Below are 11,047 nucleotides of genomic sequence, written 5' to 3'. Positions count from 1 at the left end.
CCACCATTGTTAAAGCCTTGTTGAGGCTTTTGTTGATCCTTCCATGAGAAATTTAGATGATTTCTCCATGATGAATTATAGGTGTTTTCATAAGGTTCACCCATGTAATTTACCTCTACTATTGCAGGGTTTTCAGGATCATAAGCTTCTTCAGAAGCTGCCTCTTTAGTACTGTTGGATGCATTTTGCCATCCATTCAGACTTTGAGAAATCATGTTAACTTGCTGAGTCAACACTTTGTTCTGAGCCAATATGGCATTAAGAGCATCAATTTCAAGAACTCCCTTCCTCTGAGGCGTCCCATTATTCACGGAATTCCTCTCAGAAGTGTACATGAATTAGTTATTTGCAACCATGTCAATGAGTTCTTGAGCTTCTGCAGGTGTTTTCTTTAGGTGAATGGATCCACTTGCAGAATGGTCCAATGACATTTTCAAAAACTCAGATAGACCATAATAGAATATATCTAATATAGTCCATTCTGAAAACATGTCAGATGGACACCTTTTGGTCAACTGCTTGTATCTTTCCCAAGCTTCATAGAGGGATTCACCATCTTTTTGTTTGAAGGTCTGAACATCCACTCTAAGTTTGCTCAGCTTTTGAGGAGGAAAGAATTTATCCAAGAAGGCTGTGACCAGCTTATCCCAAGTCCAGGCTATCCTTAGGTTGTGAATCCAACCATATTCTAGCTCTGTCTCTTACAGCAAAAGGGAAAAGCATGAGTCTGTAGACTTCAGGATCTACTCCATTTGTCTTAACAGTCTCACAAATTTGTAAGAACTCAGTTAAAAACTGATAAGGATCTTCAGATGGAAGTCCATAAAACTTGCAGTTCTATTGCATTAAAGCAACTAGTTGAGGCTTAAGCTCAAAATTGTTGGCTCCAATGGCAGGAATGGAGATGCTTCTTCCATCAAATTTGGACGTTGGTTTTGTGAAGTCACCAAGCATTCTCCTTGCATTATTGTTGTTGGGTTCGGCTGCCATCTCCTTCTCTTGTTATAATATTTCTGAAAGGTTACCTTTAGATTGTTGTAATTTAGCTTCTCTTAGTTTCCTCTTCAGAGTCCTTTCAGGTTCGGGATCAATTTCAACAAGAGTGCCTTTTTTTCTTGTTCCATCTCATATGAAAGAGAAGAAAACAGGAAAAGAAGAGGAATCCTCTATGTCACAGTATAGAGATTCCTTTATGTTAGTAGAAGAAGAAAGGGGAGAAGAGTGAAGAAGAATGGATTCAGATTTTCAGATGAAGAGAGGTGAAGAGAAGTGTTAGTAAATAAATAATTAAATAGAAGAAGAGGGGAGAGGGGGAATTCGAAAATTAATTTTTGAAAAGGGGTTAGTAATTTCGAAAATTAAAGATAAGATGTAATTAAAATTAAAATTTAAAACAAAAAGAATTTTTTTTAAAAAAAAGATGAGATATTTTCGAAAATTAAAGAGGGAAAAGTAGTTAGGTGGTTTTGAAAAAGATAAGAAACAAACAAAAAGTCAAATAGTTAGTTGAAAAAGATATTAAAGTCAAATTTGAAAAGATAAGATGATAAGAAGATAGATAAGATATTTTGAAATCAAATTTTTGAAAAAGATAAAAAGATAAGATAAAAAGATAAGATAGAAAAGATAAAAAAGATTTTAATTTTTAAATTTAAAATTACTTACTTCACTAACAAAAAACTATAAGATAAGATTCTAGAACTTTAAAGATTGAACCTTTCTTAACAAGAAAGTAACAAACTTCAAATTTTTGAATCAATCACATTATTTGTTAGCTAATTTTCGAAATTATGATATAAAGATAAGAAAAAGATTTTGAAAATATTTTGAAAAAGATTTTTGAAATTTTCGAAAAAGAGGAAAAGTTGGAAAAGATATGATTTTTGAAAAAGATTTTGAAAAGATAGGATTTTTTAAATATTGAAAATTTGACTTGACTTGTAAGAAACAACTAATTTTGAAAATTTTTGACTAAGTCAACTCAAATTTTCGAAAATTAAGGAAAAGATAATTTTTTTATTTTTGAATATTTTAATTATGAGAGAGAAAAACACAATTATGACCCAAAACATAAAAATTTTGGATCAAAACACATGATGCATGCAAGAACACTATGAATGTCAAGATGAACACCAAGAACACTTTGAAGATCATGATGAGCATCAAGAACATATTTTTGAAAAAATTTTTGATGCAAAGAAAACATGCAAGACACCAAACTTAGAAATCTTTAATGCATGGACTCTAACAAACGAAAAATGCATATGAAAAACAACAAACAACACAAAACAAGAAATCATCAAGATCAAACAAGAAGACTTATCAAGAACAACTTGAAGATCATGAAGAACACTATGAATGCATGAGATTTTCGAAAAAATAATGCATAAAATTTAAAAAAATGCAAGTGACACCAAACTTAAAAATTGACTCAAGACTCAAACAAGAACACAAAATATTTTTTGTTTTTATGATTTTCTAATTTTTTTTGGATTTTTATTAATTTTTTTCGAAAAAATTTTTGGAAAAACGAAAAAGAAAAGAAAAATTTTGAAAACGTTTTTGAAAAGAAAATTACCTAATCTAAGCAACAAGATGAACCGTCAGTTGTCCAAACTCGAATAATCCCCGGCAACGGCACCAAAAACTTGGTGGACGAAATTGTGATCCTCAAAGTTGGTCTCTTTGTACTTGTATGAAATTTAAATATTGTCTCTATCAAAAATACCCCAAAGAGATCATGGTATGATGAATTGGGATCTTAATAATCCCTGGTAATGGCACGTGTGATCACAACTCCGTTCAACTAATGAGCAAGTGCACTGGGTCGTCCAAGTAATACCTTACGTGAGTAAGGGTCGATCCCACGGAGATTGTTGGTATGAAGCAAGCTATGGTCATCTTGTAAATCTCAGTTAGGCGGATTAAATTGGTTTATGATATGTTCAAAAATTAATAATAAACAGAAAATAAAATAGGATAGAAATACTTGTGTAAATCAAAAGTGGGAATTTCAGATAGGCGTATGGAGATGCTGTGCTCCTCTTGAATATCTACTTTCTTATTACATTCATCCAATCCTTCTTACTCCTTTCCATGGCAAGCTGTATGTAGGGCATCACCATTGTCAATGGCTACATCCCATCCTCTCAGTGAAAATGGTCCAAATGCTCTGTCACAGCACGACTAATCATCTGTCGGTTCTCAATCAGGTTGGAATAGAATCCCTTGATTCTTTTGCGTCTGTCACTAACGCCCAACCTTCAGGAGTTTGAAGCTCGTCACAGTCATTCAATCCCGGAATCCTACTCGGAATACCACAGACAAGGTTTAGACCTTCCGGATTTCCATGAATGCCACCATCAATTCTAGCTTATCCCACGAAGATTCTGATTAAGGAATCCAAGAGATATGCGCCCGGCCTAAGGTAGAACGGAAGTGGTTGTCAATCACGCACGTTCATAGGTGAGAATGATGATGAGTGTCACGGATCAACACATTCATCAAGTTGAAAATATAATGGTAATAAGAGAGGATTAATAATAAGTAAATATAAGATCAAAGAAGCATGTTTTCAATCATAACACAAAATCAGGAAGGAAAATGTAAAACATACAAATTGTATGAATAAGTGAGTAAAGAGTTGATAAAAACCACTCAATTGAGCATAAGATAAACCATAAAATAGTGGTTTATCAGTCTATCTGAGTTTTCCAAGATGTCATTGGACCACTCTGCAGGTGGATCCATTCATCTAAAGAAAACGCCTGCAGAAGCTCAGGAACTTATTGACATGGTTGCAAATAACCAATTCATGTATACTTCTGATAGGAATTCCGTGAATAATGGGACGCCTCAGAAGAAGGGAGTTCTTGAAATTGATGCTCTGAATGCCATATTGGCTCAGAACAAAGTGTTGACTCAGCAAGTCAACATGATTTCTCAAAGTCTGAATGGATGGCAAAATGCATCCAACAGTACTAAAGAGGCATCTTCTGAAGAAGAAGCTTATGATCCTGAAAACCCTGCAATGGCAGAGGTAAATTACATGGGTGAACCTTATGGAAACACCTATAATTCATCATGGAGAAATCATCCAAATTTCTCATGGAAGGATCAACAAAAGCCTCAACAAGGCTTTAATAATGGTGGAAGAAATAGGTTCAGCAATATCAAGCCTTATCCATCATCTTCTCAGCAACAGACAGAGAATTATGAACAGAATACCTCTAACTTAGCAAACTTAGTCTCTGATCTGTCTGAGGCCACTTTAAGTTTCATGAATGAAACAAGGTCCTCCATCAGAAATCTGGAGGTACAAGTGGGCCAGCTGAGTAAGAAAATCACTGAAACCCCTCCTAGTACTCTCCCAAGCAATACTGAAGAGAATCCTAAGAGAGAGTGCAAGGCCATTGACATAGTCAATATGGCCGAATGCAAGGAGGAGTGGGAGGACGTGAATCCCAATGAGGAAGACCTCATGGGACGTCTCTCAAGTAAGAAGGAGTTCCCTATTGAGGACCTAAAGGAATCTGAGACTCATATAGAGACCATAAAGATTTCATTAAATCTCCTTCTGCCATTCATGACCTCTGAAGACTATTCGTCCTCTGAAGAGGATGAAGATGTAACTGGAGAGCAAGTTGCTCAATATCTAGGAGCTATCATGAAGTTGAATGCCAAGTTGTTTGGTAACGAGATTTGGGAAGGTGAACCTCCCTTGCTCATTAGTGAACTAGATACATGGGTTCAGCAAACTTTACCTCAAAAGAAACAAGATCCTGGGAAATTCTTAATACCCTATACCATAGGCACCATGACCTTTGAGAAAGCTCTGTGTGACCTAGGGTCAGGCATAAATCTTATGCCACTCTCTGTAATGGAGAAGCTGGGGATCATTGAGGTACAGCCTGCCTTATTCTCATTACAATTGGTAGACAAGTCAGTAAGACAAACTTATGGATTAGTAGAGGACGTGTTAGTAAAGGTTAAAGGCCTTTACATCCCTGCTGATTTCATAATCTTAGACACTAGAAAGGAGGAGGATGAATGCATCATCCTTGGAAGACCTTTCCTTGCCACAGCAGAAGCTGTGATAGATGTTAATAGAGGATAATTAGTCCTTCAATTGAATGGGGACTACCTTGTGTTTAAGGCACACGGCTATCCTTCTGTAACAAGGGAGAGTAAGCATGCAGGGCTTCTCTCAGTACAGAGTCAAACAGAGCCCCCACAGTCAAACTCTAAGTTTGGTGTTGGGAGGCCACAACCAAACTCTAAGTTTGGTGTTGAATCCCCACAACCAAACTCTAAGTTTGGTGTTGGGACTATACAACATTGACCTGATCACCTGTGAGGCTCCATGAAAGCCTACTGTCAAGCTATTGACATTAAATAAGTGCTTATTGGGAGGCAACCCAATTTGTATTTATCTAATTTTATTTTTATTTTATTGTTCTTTTATGTTTTATTAGGTTCATGATCATGTGGAGTCACGAAAAAAAATATTAAAATTAAAAACAGAATCAAAAATAGCAGAAGAAAAGTCACACCCTGGAGGAAGGACTTACTGGCGTTTAAACGCCAGTAAGGAGCATCTGGCTGGCGTTCAACGCCAGAACAGAGCATGGATCTGGCGCTGAACGCCAGAAACAAGCAACATCCCGGCGTTCAAACGCCAGGAATGCACCCTGAGGAGAGCTGGCGCTGAACACCAGAAACAAGCATGGAACTGGCGTTCAACGCCAGAAACATGCTGCACATGGGCGTTGAACGCCCAGAACATGCATCACTTCGGCGTTTAAACGCCAGAATTGCATGGAAATGCATTTTACATGCCTCATTGGTGCAAGGATGTAAATCCTTGACACCTCAGGATCTGTGGACCCCACAGGATCATCTCAGGATCTGTGGATCCCACAGGATCCCCACCTACCATATTCTCCCCTCTTCTTAACATTCATCCTCTATTTCCAATAAACACTCTTCCTCAAAACCCTTCTCCAATCACCTCAATCTCTCTTCCCAATTACCCCTCTCACCACTCACATCCATCCACTCTTCCCCATAAACCCAGGTACCTTCAAAATTCAAATTTCTTTCCCACCCAAACCCACCCTAAATGGCCGAACCTACCCTCTCTCCTCTCCATATATGGACCCCTCCATTCTCCTTAATTTTCACACAACACAACCCCCTCTTCTACACCTTGGCCGAATACACCTCCCCCTCACTCTCCTCCATATTTTCTCTTCTTCTTCTTTTTTTCTTTCTTCTCTTGCTCGAGCGCGAGCAATATTTTAAATTTGGTGTGCTAAAAGCATAAGCTTTTTATTTTTCCATTACCATTGATGGCACCTAAGGCCGGAGAAACCTCTAGAAAAGGGAAAGGGAAGACAAAATCTTCCACCTCCGAGTCATGGGAGATGGAAAGATTCATCTCCAAAGCCCATCAAGACCACTTCTATGATGTTGTGGCCAAGAAGAAGGTGATCCCCGAGGTCCCTTTCAAGCTCAAGAAAAATAAATATCCAGAGATCCGACATGAGATCTGATGAGCGGATAATTTATACGCTTTTTGGCATTGTTTTTATAGAGTTTTTAGTAAGTTTAAGCTACTTTTAGGGATGTTTTCATTAGTTTTTATGTTAAATTCACATTTCTGGACTTTACTATGAGTTTGTGTGTTTTTCTGTGATTTCAGGTAAATTCTGACTGAAATTGAGGGATTTGAGCAAAACTCTGAAGAAGGCTGACAAAAGGACTGCTGATGCTGTTGGAATCTGACCTCCCTGCACTCGAAATGAATTTTCTAGAGCTACAGAACTCCAATTGGCGCGCTCTCAACGGCGTTGGAAAGTAGACATCCAGGGCTTTCCAGCAATATATAATAGTCCATACTTTATTCGAAGAATGACGACGTAACTTGGCGTTAAACGCCAAGTACACGCTGCTGTCTGGAGTTAAACGCCAGAAAAACGTCATTATCCGGAGTTGAACGCCCAAAACACGTCATAACCTGGAGTTTGACGCCAAGAAATGCCTTAGCTCGTGGAATGATCAAGCTCAGCCCAAGCATACACCAAGTGGGCCCCGAAAGTGGATTTATGCATCAATTACTTACTCATGTAAACCCTAGTAGCTAGTCTAGTATATATAGGACATTTATCTATTGTATTAGACATCCTGGGTTGTATTTTGAATCCTGTGATCACGTTAGAGAGGGCTGGCCATTCGGCCATGCCTGAACTCTTTGCTTATGTATTTTCAACGGTGGAGTTTCTGCACACCATAGATTAAGGGTGTGGAGCTCTGCTGTACCTCAAGTATCAATGCAATCCTATTATCTTTTATTCCAATCTCTCTTATTCTTATTCCAAGATATTCATTCGTACCCAAGAACATGATGAATGTGATGAGTCAGATTACCCTCATTATTATTCTCACTTATGAATGTGAGTGATTGACAACCACTTCCGTTCTACATGCAACAGAGCTTGAATGTATATCTCTTAGATTCCCCAACAGAATCTTCGTGGTATAAGCTAGATAGATGGCGGCATTTATGAGGATCCGAAAAGTCTCACCTTGTCTGTGGTATTCCGAGTAGGATCCTGGGAATCCGGAAAGTCTCACCTTGTCTGTGGTATTCCGAGTAGGATTCCGGTAATGAATGACTGTGACGTGCTTCAAACTTTAACCTGCTGGGCGTTAGTGACAGACGCAAAAGAGGGATTCTATTCCAGTAGGAGCGGGAACCAACCGGTGATTAGCCGTACTGTGACAGAGTGCGTGAGCATTAGTTTTCACTGCGAGGATGGGATGTAGCCATCAGCCATGGGTGATGCCTCCAGACTGGTTAGCTGTGCGAGTGACAGCCGCACAGGGTATTTCCCCGAGAGGAAGAAAGTAGCCACAGTTGATGGTGAACCCCTATACAAAGCTTGCCATGGAAAGGAGTAAGAAGGATTGAATAGAAGCAGTAGGAGAGCAGGCGTCCCTGAGCTCTACAGCATCTCCATCCGCTTATCTGAAATTCCCACCAATGAATCTGCATAAGTATTCTATCCCTTTTATTATTCCTTTTTATTATTAATTATTCCAAAAAATCATAAACCAATTTAATCTGCCTGACTGAGACTTACAAGGTGACCATAGCTTGCTTCATACCAACAATCTCTGTGGGATCGACCCTTACTCACATAAGGTTTATTACTTGGACGACCCAGTACACTTGCTGGTTAGTTGAACGGAGTTGTGAATTCAACCAGTGCCATAATAAGAAAAATCCTAAGTTCCACAGTTCTACAATAAATGCAAATCAAAGAATAGTGATCACAATTTCGTCCACCAAGTTTTTGGCGCCGTTGCCGGGGATTGTTCGAGTATGGACAACTGACGGTTCATCTTGTTGCTCAGATTAGGTAATTTTCTTTTCAAAAACTTTTTCAAAAATTTTTCTTTCCTTTTTCGTTTTTCCAAAAATGTTTTTCGAAAAAATCAATAAAAATACAAAAAAATTAGAAAATTATAAAAATCAAAAATATTTTGTGTTTCTTGTTTGAGTCTTGTGTTAATTTTTAAGTTTGGTGTCAATTGCATGCTTTTAAAAATTTTTCTTGCATTTTTCGAAAATCCCATGCATTCATAGTGTTCTTCATGATCTTCAAGTTGTTCTTGACAAGTCTTCTTGTTTGATCTTGATGATTTCTTGTCTTGTGTCTTTTGTTGTTTTTCATGTGCATTTTTGCATTCATATTTTTCATGCATTAAAAATTTCTAAGTTTGGTGTCTTGCATGTTTTCTTTGCATCAAAATTTTTTCAAAAACATGTTCTTGATGTTCATCATGATCTTCAAAGTGTTCTTGGTGTTCATCTTGACATTCATAGCATTCTTGCATGCATCTTGTGTCTTGATCCAAAATTTTCATGTTTTGGGTCATTTTTGTGTTTTTCTTTAAAAATTCAAAAATCAAAAAAATATCTTTTCCTTATTTTCCTCCAAATTTTCGAAATTTTGGGTTGACTTGGTCAAAAATTTTCAAAATTAGTTGTTTCTTACAAGTCAAGTCAAAATTTCAATTTTAAAAATCTTATCTTTTCAAAATCTTTTTCAAAAATCATATCTTTTTCATTTTTTATATAATTTTCGAAAATTTCAAAAATTATTTCTCAAAATATTTTCAAAATCTTTTTCTTATCTTTTTATCAAAGTTTCGAAAATTAAGCTAACAATTAATGTGATTGGTTCAAAAATTTGAAGTTTGTTACTTTCTTGTTAAGAAAGGTTCAATCTTTAAATTCTAGAATCCTATCTTGTAGTTTCTTGTTAGTTAAGTAATTTTTAAAATTAAATCTTTTTCAAAATATCTTTTTCAAATATATCTTTTTATCTTTTATCTTATCTTTTTTCAAAAAAATTTTATCTTTTTCAAAATTTGATTTCAAAATATCTTATCTAACTTCTTATCTTCTTATCTTTTTCAAAATTTGATTTCAAATCTTTTTCAAATCAACTAACTAACTTTTTGTTTGTTTCTTATCTTTTTCAAAACCACCTAACTACTTTTCCCTCTCTAATTTTCGAAAATTCTCCCTCTCTTTTTCAAAAATTCTTTTTGTTTTAAATTTTAATTTTAATTATATTTTGTCTTTGATTTTCGAAAATCACTAACTCTTTTTCAAAAAATTATTTTCGAAAATTTCTCTTCCCTTCTCTTATTCTATTTAATTAATTAATTACTAACACTTCTCTTCACCTCTCTTCATCCAAAAATCCGAATCCATCCCTTTTCTTTCTTATACCCCTTTCTTCTTCTACTAACATAAAGGAATCTCTATACTGTGACATAAAGGATTCCTTTTTCTTTTCTTGTTTTCTTCTCTTTCATATGAGCAGGAACAGGGAAAAGGGCACTCTTGTTAAAGTTGATCCAGAACCTGAAAGGACTCTGAAGAGAAAATTAAGAGAAGCTAAATTACAACAATCCAGAAACAACCTTTCAGAAGTTTTCGAACAGGAGAAGGACATGGCAGCCGGAAACAATAATAATAATAATGCAAGGAGAATGCTTGGTGACTTCACAAAGCCAACGTCCAAGTTTGATGGAAGAAGCATCTCCATTCCTGCCATTGGAGCCAATAACTTTGAGCTTAAGCCTCAACTAGTTGCTTTAATGCAACAAAACTGCAAGTTTTATGGACTTCCATCTGAAGATCCCTATCAGTTCTTAACTGAGTTCTTGCAGATCTGTGAGACTGTAAAGACGAATGGAGTTGATCCTGAAGTCTACAGACTCATGCTTTTCCCTTTTGCTGTAAGAGACAGAGCTAGAATATGGTTGGATTCACAACCTAAGGATAGCCTGGACTCCTGGGATAAGCTGGTCACTGCTTTCTTGGATAAGTTCTTTCCTCCTCAAAAGCTGAGCAAGCTAAGAGTGGATGTTCAAACCTTCAAGCAAAAAGATGGTGAATCCCTCTATGAAGCTTGGGAAAGATACAAGCAGCTGACCAAGAGATGTCCATCTGACATGTTTTCAGAATGGACCTTATTAGATATATTCTATTATGGTCTATCTGAATTTTCGAAAATGTCATTGGACCATTCTGCAGGTGGATCTATTCACCTGAAGAAAACGCCTGAAGAGGCCCAAGAACTCATTGACATGGTTGCAAACAACCAGTTCATGTATACCTCTGAGAGGAATTCCGTGAATAATGGGGTACCTCAGAAGAAAGGAGTTCTTGAAATTGATGCTCTGAATGCCATATTGGCTCAGAACAAAATGTTGACTCAACAGGTCAACATAATCTCTCAAAATCTGAATGGATTGCAACATGCATCCAACAGTACTAAAGAGGTAGCTTCTGAAGAAGCTTATGATCCTGAGAACCCTGCCATGGCAGAGGTTAATTACTTAGGTGAACCTTATGGAAACACCTATAACTCATCATGGAGAAATCATCCAAATTTCTCCTGGAAGGATCAACAAAAGCCGCAACAAGGCTTTAACAATGGTGGACGCAATAGGCTGAACAATAGTA

At 36.8% G+C, this 11,047-nt stretch overlaps 1 non-coding gene across 1 annotated transcript; it reads left to right on the top strand.

Moving 5' to 3' along the window:
* The first annotated feature begins 489 nt into the window (after positions 1 to 489).
* LOC112805128 (small nucleolar RNA R71) lies at positions 490 to 593 on the top strand. Its single transcript, XR_003203738.1, has one exon. It is a non-coding gene; the product is annotated as a small nucleolar RNA R71 (small nucleolar RNA).
* The last annotated feature ends 10,454 nt before the right edge of the window (positions 594 to 11,047 follow it).

The sequence above is a fragment of the Arachis hypogaea genome, chromosome 5 (genome assembly GCF_003086295.3).
Source record: "Arachis hypogaea cultivar Tifrunner chromosome 5, arahy.Tifrunner.gnm2.J5K5, whole genome shotgun sequence".
In the NCBI taxonomy this organism is placed as follows: domain Eukaryota; kingdom Viridiplantae; phylum Streptophyta; class Magnoliopsida; order Fabales; family Fabaceae; genus Arachis; species Arachis hypogaea.
The sequence above is the reverse complement of the archived record's forward strand: the minus strand, read 5'-3'. Positions and strand labels throughout refer to the sequence as shown.